Source organism: Mustelus asterias, chromosome 6, assembly GCF_964213995.1.
Source record: "Mustelus asterias chromosome 6, sMusAst1.hap1.1, whole genome shotgun sequence".
NCBI classification, from domain to species: Eukaryota; Metazoa; Chordata; class Chondrichthyes; order Carcharhiniformes; family Triakidae; genus Mustelus; species Mustelus asterias.
The window spans coordinates 52,631,760-52,643,598 of NC_135806.1; the positions used below are offsets into that span (position 1 = coordinate 52,631,760).

The window sequence follows — 11,839 nt, forward strand, 5'->3', positions numbered from 1 at the left end:
CGGGAGGGCCTTTCTGCAGGGTCTAGCGTAGGAAGCAGTTTTGGAGCAGGGGAGGCCATAAATTTCCTTTTGTGGCTGCGAGGAACACTCCTGCTCTTCGTGACCCCAAAAAAGAAAGTTTTTCACTTACCTTAGAGGAGTTATTTGTCTGACTTGCTTGAACCCAGCAGGATAGCTACAGCAGTTTTCCCACTCACTGGGATGTAATTCAATTGGGGTCTCACTGATGTAATAGAACTCCAACTTGCATAAATTCATGACTAATAGTTTCTGCTGGTGACTTCCCTCGCAGGCTGATGGAGAGAGCAGAGCACTGGGAAGGTGAGTAGATACACAGGACATTGGATAGGTGGCAAAATTGCCACTCATTACCATGCACTCGAGCATAAAATCATAGAGTGATAAGCCAGAGGGAGGCTATTTGGTCCATTGTCTCAATGCTGGACCTCTGGAAGAGATATCCAATTACTGTCAGGCGTCTGATTTTTCCCAAGAGCCCAGCACTTTTTTTCATTAAAAGAAAAATGCTTTGCGCAGTGGCAGTATTGTAGTCAATGAGGTTTAACTAAGGCGTGATTATTGCTTATTGAAAACTCTTGAGAGTTGTAATTGAATCTGTTTCGACTACCCTTTCAAGCAATGCATTCCAGATCATAGAATCATAGAATCCCTACAGTGCAGAAGGAGGCCATTCGGCCCATCGAGTCTGCACCGACCGCAGTCCCACCCGGCCCTATTCCTATAACCCTACATGTTTACCCTGCTAATCCCCTAACACTAAGGGGCAATTTAGCATGGCCAATCCACCTAACCTGCACATCTTTGGACTGTGGGTGGAAACTGAAGCACCCAGAGGAAACACTCTCAGACACGGGGAGAATGTGCAAACTCCACACAAGGCAGTGACCCGAGGCCGAAATTGAACCTGGGTCCCTGGCGCTCTGAGGCAGCAGTGCGCACCACTGTGCCACCGTGCCACCTAATCAGAAAATAAAATGGCAAGATCACTTGGTTCTTTTGTCAATCACCTTCAATCTGTGACCTCTGGCTATTAACCCACCTGGAAACAGTTTCTCCTTAATTACTCTATGGATATCCTTAAACGTTTTTGAGAAGGAAGGTTTAGTTCAAGCTCTGTGTCAATTCTCTGGAAACAAGCAGTGCATCTTTCCTCGCTGATATCATTAACAAACACCACCAAGACAGTAATAGCTCACAGTGCTGTCCATCCTGGAAAACCCAAGAACCATAGAAAAGTTACGGCACAGAAAGAGTCCATTAAACCCATTGTGTTTGTGCCAGACAAAAATATTTTAAAAAGCCACACATTCTAATCCCATCTTCCAGCCTCTGGTCTGTCACCTTGAGGGTTACAGCACTTTAGGTCAGAGAATTCCAGCCGCAGGCGAGGTCGGAGAATCCCAGCCGGGGGTGAGGTCGGAGAATCCCAGCCGCGGAGGAGAGGTCAGAGAATCCCAGCTGCGGGGACAAGATCGGAGAATCCCCAGCTGCAGGGGCGAGATCAGAGAATCCCAGCCGCGCGGGCGAGATCGGAGAATCCCAGCCGCGGGGGCGAGATCGGAGAATCCCAGCCGTGGGGGCGAGATCGGAGAATCCCAGCCGCGGGGGCGAGATCGGAGAATCCCAGCCGCGGACAAGATTGGAGAATCCCAGCCGCGGGAGCGAGGTCGGAGAATCCCAGCCGTGGGGGCGAGATCGGAGAATCCCAGCCGCGGACGGGATCGGAGAATCCCAGCCGTGGGGGCGAGATCGGAGAATCCCAGCCGCGGGGGCGAGGTCGGAGAATCCCAGCCGTGGGCGAGGTCGGAGAATTAGTCCTGATGCTCCAGTTGGGGTCTAACTAGTGTTTCAGAAAGATTAACAATTTCCTTGCTTTTACTCTATTTATAAAGCCAAGGATACTTTATACCTTTTTAACAATTGTCTTGCCAATGCATGGATCACTTTGTACTTCTGTGTTAAATTACACTCACCCTGTGTACTGCCAATTTCACCAGTCTGTCTCTGTCTTCCTGAAGACTATACTTCCCTGTTTGTTGCTCGCTACATTCCCTTGTTTTGCATTATCTGCAAACCTAGAAATTATGTCCTCTACGCCCAATTCCCTATCATTACTTATATTAAAAGGAGCAGCAGTCCCAACTTCAACCCCTGAAGGACACCAGTGCATATCTCCTTCCTTGAAAAATAATGGGTGGAATTTAGTTTTTGCAATGGAGTGGTGACCGCTGCTGGTAATGCTCTAAAGCTTTCCCCAGGGATTGACATTGAATCCCTGGAGATAGGCGAGTGTAGAAGGATGAGGGTTGCAGGGACAGGAGTCGTATGGACGAGAAATGTAAACCCTGTTTCTCTCTCCACATATGCTGCCAGACCTGCTGGGCTCTTCCCAGCATTTTCTGTTTTTGTCTTATGTTTAGCTAACTTGATTGAATGATTTGACAAAGTCGTGAGAAGGGTGGGTGAAGGTGCGGTTAATGCATATACAGACCTTTAACAGGAGGAGGAAAACAACTCCTAATTTAGAAGGGATTGGGAAGGGCCCAGTGCAGGAACCTAGCCTAGGTGGCAGAATGCCAATTGGGCACATTAGTGAACCACTTAAAGCTAATCATCCCTAAACCCACCAGGATCTAATGCTGGCCGAGGGATTTAACCTGTCTTCTGTGCCCATCAAAGGCCCAGCAAATCCCACCTTTACAGAAAACTAGAATGCATCACATCTGGACTGAGTGGCTTTCCTATTTTGAGCACTGTCAACCATTTTAGTGCGTCCTCTTTATTTACTTCCACCCAATTCCTCTACTAGATCCTCATTTACTGTGGTATTGTTAGCATTCTCATCTTCAGTGAAGGCAGATGGTATTCCAATTACGCCCTCTGCCTCCATTTGATGATCCTCCTTTTAGGTCCCGAATCAGCACACCCTTCCTTTTGACTACATTATTTAAACGTTTGTAAAGGACTTTTGGGTTTCCTTTTATGTTGCCTGCTAATAGTGTGTCATACGTTTTCTTTGCACCTTGTATCTCCTTTTTGGTTCTCTTCTTTTTTTTTGTAGTCAGCTTGGTTTCTCTATTGAAAGATGACACAGATATATACATATATCAGTTTGCCAACTCTGGCTGGTCATATTCCAGAAGACGTCAGTGGAAGTGACATCACGGAAAGCTGACGGTGTGGTGCAAAGCGGGTTCTAAGGAAACCTGAGAGAGGAAAACAAATGAACTTTAATTGTTATAAGATCTGATGCCGTGGTCCCAAACAGGGATATCAAAAGCTGCTTAAACTGGGGGGAAAATATTTTTTTCTCTCTCTCCATCTCGGTGTTTTTCATGAAATGAAGCCATCAAACCCCCACTGGCACCAATCACAGATGGACTAATGTACTGCTTGCAACCAATCCTCCAATGAAATTCAAAGCAATCCCACTGCAGCGTGCCAAAATCCCAGCCAATCCCAGTCCTTCTGGCTTTTTTTATTTTGAGGTTTGAGCTTTGAATTTGATTGGGTGGCTTGGTATTGGATGTGATGTCACCATACGGCAAGCCTCAGGATGGGAGTTGTAGTTTCTTCCTCTTGGTGCTGGCTGATGACCAATTATAGAAGATTTATTAAAAACTTTGTTTTACAATTTCACAGATTGTTTTCTTTGGCCAGTGAGGGATTAATGATAGTTCGTGTAGACTCCCAGCCAATACAAAAGGGTTGGCAACCCTATATATCATGAGCTTCCTTGTTCTCTTCTATTTTAATCTATCTTTAGTCATAGAATCATAGAATCCCTACAGTGCAGAAGGAAGCCATTCAGCCCATCGAGTCTGCACCGACCACAATCCCACCCAGGTCCTATCCCCATAACCCCATGCATTTACCCTAGCTAGTCCCCCTGACACTAAGGGGCAATTTAGCATGGCCAATCCACCTATCCCGCACATCTTTGGACTATGGGAGGAAACCGGAGCACCTAGAGGACACCCACACAGACACGGGGAGTAACCACCACACAGACAGTGACCCAAGCTGGGACTCGAACCCAGGTCCCTGGCACTGTGAGGCAGCAGTGCTAACCATTGTGCCACTGAGCTGCTCCATCTGGGGAGCTCTAGCCTTCAATGCTCTTACTCTTCTTCGCAAGGAAATATGTCAACTCTGTGTACCCAACCTTTCCCCTTTGAAGATTAATCTAAATTTTTACCTACCAATTTTTGATCCCAATCCACCTGGGCCAGATGCCTTTTCAGTTTACTGACTTAGTTCACCTCCAGTTGAATGCATTTATCTACATGCTATGGATGCATTAGTAGAATTAAATACCAATGGCGAAATTCATTTGAACACATTGCTCATTTGTTGGGGCATTTTTCGTTCTACTGGTCAGATAACTCATCATTTATTTCAGTCACTCAGGTTGCTAGAACGTTTTCTCCTTCTCAGGATTGATGGTTATATTATATTACTGCAAATTCGTAGTTATGATGTTTGACTTCTGTCCTTTGGTGTAGTTTACTTTTAAATTATGAAACTGATGTTCTGGGGAGCGGGCGGAGGGGCGGTCTGGGGAGAGGGGTTTATGCAGGAACTATGTTTGCACAATTACATAATTTACCATAATTATTATCAGGAAAAGATATCATGAAAACCCAGGTGGCCTAAATAAAGTGATCATAGAGTCTTCCAACCGTTTAGATCGGAAACACCTGAGAACCATTCACAGCAATTAAGCAAAGGAGAAAAATGAGTCAAGTACTGAAAGGAACAACTTCATCCCTGGCAATTAGGTTCCTATTAGACAACAGAAAGGAGCCAGTATGATACGGATGGTGCAGATAACACAACTTGCTTAAATCATGGAGGGTTGAAAGAAATGGAACTGTCTATTATTGATAAATTTACTGGAAGAACATGGCCACGATATCATTCCATTCTATATTTAATGGAAGTGTGTGGCCACTATATAGTTCTATAACATTGTAGAATATTGGTGATCAAATTAATTTTGTTGGTTATTTGCTTTTCTTAATTCAGAGCTTTCCAAAACAAATTTCTTGCATGCTTAAATTTGTTTTAGCCTTTATTGTTGATGTCTTTTCTGGCCTGATGTCAATTTTTTTGTCAATCTTGTGGTGAAATTCTAATGCAAAAAAATTTGTTCTATGAAAAAGTAGCAACATGTTGCTGATAAGGGCCTAACTATTATTATAAGAATAAGAATGTACCGGTGTAATGGAGGCCAAGTGCATTTGGAAAGTGATATTCTACTTCTCAAAATTGATAAACCTATTCCAGAAAGAATAGTTCTATGTAATGTGTGGAAACTTGGCATTAGCTATTGCTCAGTTGTTGACCTCTGAGCCTTGGAGTTTTTAAATTCAAATCCTATTTCAGGACTTAAGTAAAAATCAAGGCTGACACTTCAGTGCAGTACTGAGGGAGTGTTGCACTGATGGAAGCACTGTATTTTGAATGCGACATTAAACCGAGGCATTGCCTACCCTCTCAAATGAATGTAAAAAATCCCATGGCATTTTTCTGAAGAAGAGCAGGGTTAGGATTAGGGTTAGGGTTAGGGTTAGTGTCCTGGACAATATTTACCCCTCAGCCACTATCAGAAGAACAGATTATCTGGTCAATATTGTGTTTTTCTTTGTGCAGATTGACCACCACGTTTCCTACATTATGACAGTGACTACACATCAAAATACCTTCCTTAGCTGTAAAGTAATTTGAGCCATTTGGTGGGTGTGAAAGGTGCCATATAAATAAGTCTTTCTTTGACTATTGCAGTGGAAAGGTTATGTGTGCTGCAATAGCTCAACTTCATAACAAGCTCTTGTCCTTCAGTTGGAGAAACAAAGAGATGATGGGCAAAACTTTACCAAAAAATGGCAGTGTTGATTCCAGCAAGAAAAATGGCTTGTTTCTTGCCAGAGGAACACATTAGTCTCCTCTCCAGATCTTACCACACTCTGACACAAAAAAACAGGTAACTGTGTCTCACGCCATCACATATGGAGCGGGGCCTCCACATGCCAGCAAAGCATGACTGCACTGAGATTGGGGCACCATGTTAAATGGTGACCAATCAGACCAAACAATTACCTCCCTGTAGTCCACCACAGAGATCTCAAGGGCTCCCCCTACAACCCCCCCGCCCCCCCCCCCCAATTGGAGCCGGAATTCACCCCCTGTCACCCCACCGATTGGAACCAGCATTTCTTCCCCCTCTTCCCCCATAGGAGCTGGCATTTGTCCCCTCGAACCCCAGCAATCAGTGCAAGCATCCCTTTCCCCAACCCCCTACCCACATAGTCAGTGCCAGCACCCACACCATCTCCCCATAAACAGCCATCGCCAGCAACCACAGCTCCCACATTTTCTTGCGCCCCCCCCGCCCTCCACAAATAAATGAATCCTACCTCTTCTCCCATGAGGCTCCCACTGGGGTCCGTCCCTGACATTACCCCTTGGCAAAGGTTGGCACTGCCAGGCTGGCCAGTATTTATTGCCCATCCCTAGTTGCCCTTGTTCAGAGGGCAGTTGAGAGTTAACCACATTGCTGTGGCTCTGGAGTCACATGTAGGCCAGACCAGGTAAGGGCGGCAGATTTCCCTAGTGAACCAGATAGGTTTTTCCGACAATCGACAATGTTTTCATGGTCATCAGTAGATTCTTAATTCCAGATATTTTTTATTGAATGCAAATTCCACCATCTGCCCATGGCGGGATTCGAACCCAGGTCCCCAGAACATTACCTGAGTTTCTGGATAACATGGACTGAGTCCATGATAACATCACTAGACCATCATCTCTCCCTTATGACAACTTCATGTTGTGGTTATTTTTTATGACCAAACACACACTCATCAACCACGAAAATAGGATTGGTAAATTCAGATCTGGGTTATTTATTCATAAAGATTAGATAGAGTATGTATAATCTTGGAGAACTTGATAACACACCTTACTTGGATGACCAGATATTGCAGACTATTTACCAAGTGATACCTTCTTGTCTGGTGATGTACATAGATCATAGGCTCACTTACTTACAGGTTTACCACAGCACCTATCTTGCATGCACATCCATCCTCCTATTTCTATGCATTTCTTCAAATTTCCATCTATCCTGCCACTCACCATCATCACTGATAGTTACCCTCACCAAATGCACTGGTTCCAATGAGTGAAGACATACCATTGTACCCACTCAACAGCTCTGCTCTTACCCTCATTCCAGGAGAAGAGTCAAGAATATGAGGGAGAGAACTAGAAGTGGCCTTCCATTCATTTCCCAACTCTTAAGTCAGAAGAGGTGCTGGTGATAAATGATATTTCGGTATCCCTGACTGTTGGTGATGGGGAGACAGGGACCTCCTAACTGTTAGGTGCCACAATTAAATGTGAGTAATTCACATGCCAAACAGCACTCAGTCATATTGACTTGATTTCAATAGCGAGTGAAATAAGATCATCTTCATAATAATAAGTTGCACTATTCTCACCTTATCAGTTCTAATTTATGTCTTCTACCTCCACACATGTCGCAGAAGTCAATAGAGGTTATGCCCAATGATTCTTCAAAGGAGTTGAACCTTTCCGAAGGAATCAGCCATGATCTTATTGAATGGTGAAGTAGGTTCAAAGGGCCACCTGGCCTCCTCTTGCTCCTAGTTTAATTTTCCAATTTGCAGCCAAAGAGCATTTTTTTTAGTATCCTAAGTAAAGGAAAGAACTTGATGAAATTTTACATTAGCACTGACGAAACTCACGTGTGAGATCTGAACAAAACTGCTACGGGAGATTAGAACACATTATAACACGAATCAAGATAGCTGGCAGCTTCTTTCAACCTCACTTCTCAGTCTATCTTCTGTGATTGAATTTACTGATAGTTTCCTAATTGTTAAAAGGAACAACATTAGAGATTACGAAAAACAGAAAATGCTGGAAAATCTCAGCAAATCTGAGACCACCTGTGGAGAGAGAACAGAACTAACGTGGGCGATCTTGAGGCTACGCGCGCCATCCGTGCCAATGTCGGCGGGTGCTCAAGATCTGGAAGTCACAGTTCTCACCGGCGAGTTCGCGATTTTGGAATTTCCCTGTCCCTCACCGGTGATGTCATGCTTTATATGAATTTGAATATATTTAAATGTTAATAATCTGCCCCTCGCCAGATATTGAACCCCCCCCATCACCACCGTATATTGACATCATGCCAGTGTGATGCCATGTCAGCATAGTTTGCAATAGGTTTCCACACAGATGTGAACCTGCCATGGGGGTCTCTCCAGGTACGCAAAGGCAAGTATAGCCCCGGGGCAGAGGGACATGGCCAGGCGGTGGTCAGGCACTGTCCCTGGCATTGCTCCTTGGCAGTGGTTGGCACCATGCCAATTGAAATTGCGTTGAGAATAAGGTCTAATTACGCAAATATCTATGCAACATAAAATCTGAAAACTGAAATTTCAGGTTGGCACTGATGAAACCCGTGTGAGATCTGAACGAAGCTGCTTTGGGAGCCTCATGGGGAGGGGGTGAGAGGGTGAGGAGGCTAGCTATTTCGATTTGGTGGTGGCCGAGAGCAGTCAGAGGAGCCGGGGATGCCGGCAATGGCTGTTGGGGGGGTCAGGGGTGTGGAAGTGGGGGCTGGCTCAGATTGGGCTGGGAGAAGGGGCCAATGATTGGGTGGGGGGGGGGAATGGGGGAGAGAGACCGATGAACAGGAGGGTGGGAGGGGGGAGTTAGAGAAGTATGGACTCTAATCAAGAGTGTGGAGAGGAGTCCCTGAGTCCATGGTGGGCTGGGAGGAGGTTTACTCAGGTTATGATCGAGCCCATTAAAGATAGTGCCCCAATTGTGTGCAGCCAGGTTTTGCTGATGTGTTGAGGCCCCGCCCCTCTATATGACAGCATCAAACACATCCCCCTGATTTATTTTGGCAAAGTGTTGCAAGATCTGGTGAGAAACATGCCGGTTTTCTCGCCGGAAACAACATTCTGCCTTTTTTTGGTAAGATTCAGCCCAGCATTTCGAGTCTGGATGATTCTTCATCAGATCTTTCGAGGTTAATTTGGCCAGAATTTCCTCCATTATTCTATTTGACATCTGAACCAATCCCCACCTCACTTTGCACCTAAAACTGACAGTGGACGTCACATTAATTTTTTTGTATTTATAATCATGTACCTAATTCCTTTTGTGTGTTTTACTGTTGCCTTCTACCCTATACTGGTGAATTGTACCAAAGAACATTTATCCACATTTTACTCTATGAACATTTCAGGCATTTCAATTCCTTCTCTAAAATCTAACCTCACATGCTTCAGACATGTGTTTGAAGATAGATGTTCACTGATTGGTGCATCAGGATGAGTTTATGAATGATTAGTGGTGCCTCTGTCAGTAGTTACAGGCCAATAGCGCTGTCCACCAACTGTTTTGAACAATCATGCTTCAATGTGAATGATTTCAAATTATATCGTCCAGGTTTCCCTTTTGTGCAGTATTAGTTGTGTGCATACCAGCTTGGCAGCAACTCTTCAGTGATTTCCATATAGTTATTGCCCAACTACTCATTTACCATTTTGTTCTCAGGTAGATTTACTGTCAGTACTAGATAAAGTCATACCGTTGGGAATAAGGTCTAATTACACAAATATCTATGCAGTGTGAAGTCTGAAAACTGCTCTTTGCTGAGAGGCAAAGATTTCACTGACTTAGTTTACTAAGAATGGGACCAGCATCCCCACCATCTGCCCCCCCCCCCCCCCCCCCCCCGCCACCCCCCGCCCCACCCCTGCCACTTCCCCGCCATGGTGTGTAATGGATGGAAAATCATGGGAGTGCATAAAGGCTTCCAGCAGTCAAGGGTCACCACCGGGAATGTGTTAGGGTGATACGTTAAGATTAGTGAGGGTGATGTAGCTTAAAAGTCCATTTAAAAAAGGGACAATTTTACTGATGTGCATTTCCGGCAGGGAGCCTCCAGGGATTGGATATTTGGTCATTGGGACCACACTCCAACCACCCCCCACCCCCCCCCACCCCCCCATCCCGCCCCCCCGACTCTCAATTCAAAAGAATCAATAGACCAATCATGGGAAGCAAACCCTCAATATCCTGCTACCCATCCGAGTGAGCCAAGCTACCAACTGGAAGACTGCATTCATAAAATAAGATCTGTAGCTTCCAGTAATGTTAAGAGCAACATAAATCCCAAGGTGTAAAACAGGCAAGCAAACAGCAAGGTTTCATGATGATGCCTGCTTTGCAGTATCTTCCACACAGCCAATGGACATAAGGGATGCATCAGCAACAAGGTAAATTCCTTCAAGATGTTCCCCGAACAACCTTCCACACTACGGTAGTAAAAGATGGCGAAGGAACAAAGGATTTGAGGCAGGCCACGTCTTTGAATAAAAATGAGTGATTGTCAGTCCAAATGAGAGCCATTTCATTTCTTTTATCCCCTGGATCCTCACTTTTTAACCTATATACAGAACATGAATTTCCTCATGTCAGGTAAATTAATATAAGAGTAGGATAAATTGATGTCAATTTATTTATGCTTATTACCAGTCCTTTTAAATAAGCTATTTTAAGTAATTATTTAGCTCAATCATAAAAGGCTATAGAGACTGTACAGAATTCTTTCGGTAACATTATCTGTTCAATTTTTGTAAGCACAGTAAGAAGTCTCACAACACCAGGTTAAAGTCCAACAGGTTTATTTGGTAGCAAATACCATAAGCTTTCGGAGCAATGCTCCTTCGTCAGATGGAATCCATCTGACGAAGGAGCATTGCTCCGAAAGCTTATGGTATTTGCTACCAAATAAACCTGTTGGACTTTAACCTGGTGTTGTGAGACTTCTTACTGTGCTTACCCCAGTCCAACGCCGGCATCTCCACATCAATTTTTGTAAGACATTGTGTTGACTGTTTTGGTTTCTCACTGAATGTAGAGTGGTACAGTTCTTACAACTCCACAGTCCAAATAAAAAAGGTTCCAAATACCTAAAATAATTTTAAGATGTAATCATGAGACTGAGGCGCAGTAAATCTGTGGGTCAGTGATCCAGAAAAATACATCAGGAACACACCCACTGCTGATCTGGACCATTCATGTCAATACTTCGGGTGGTTGCCCCCTGCATGCCCACATTGAGGAAAAGCTGCATCCAAGTTCAAGGATTATTAGCCCTTCCCTCCTGGATAGAGTACCCTGTTCTGATCAGCCATCTTTACAAGTGACCTACTAATTACAGTAAGAAGTCTCACAACACCAGGTTAAAGCCCAACAAGTTTATTTGGAATCACGAGCTTTCAGAGAGCGGCTCCTTTATCAGGTGCCCAGTCACCTGATGAAGGATCGCGCTCCAAAAGCTCATGATTCCAAATAAACCTGTTGGGCTTTAACCTGGTGTTGTGAGACTTCTTACTGTGTCCACCCCAGTTCAACGCCGGCATCTCCACATCATGGCTACTAAATACAGTCAAAGCTTTTTCTCCTGGGGGATCCGAACACGGATCATGGCCTCAACCTTTTTAGCCTTTTACAAATGTGCGGCTTTGTATAATTGTTATGTTTTGGGACTGTGTTTTTGATATCAGGTTAATTGGAGGAAAGGAGAGATTTTTGTATCTTGTTCTGAATTCTGATCGCAGCAAACCTGGATAGATTGATTGTTAAAGATGAAAGGGGAGGGGCAAACTATTTTTCTGGAAGCAGTTGCAAGGTGTTCACACTAACAGAAGCATCTATGTTGACAGTGCTGTTAGTCTCCAAAGGTATGGAGATGCCGGCGTTGGAC

At 44.5% G+C, this 11,839-nt stretch overlaps 1 pseudogene; it reads left to right on the top strand.

The window, feature by feature from the left end:
* The first annotated feature begins 525 nt into the window (after window positions 1-525).
* Window positions 526-600, top strand: LOC144495396 (U4 spliceosomal RNA; annotated as a pseudogene).
* The last annotated feature ends 11,239 nt before the right edge of the window (window positions 601-11,839 follow it).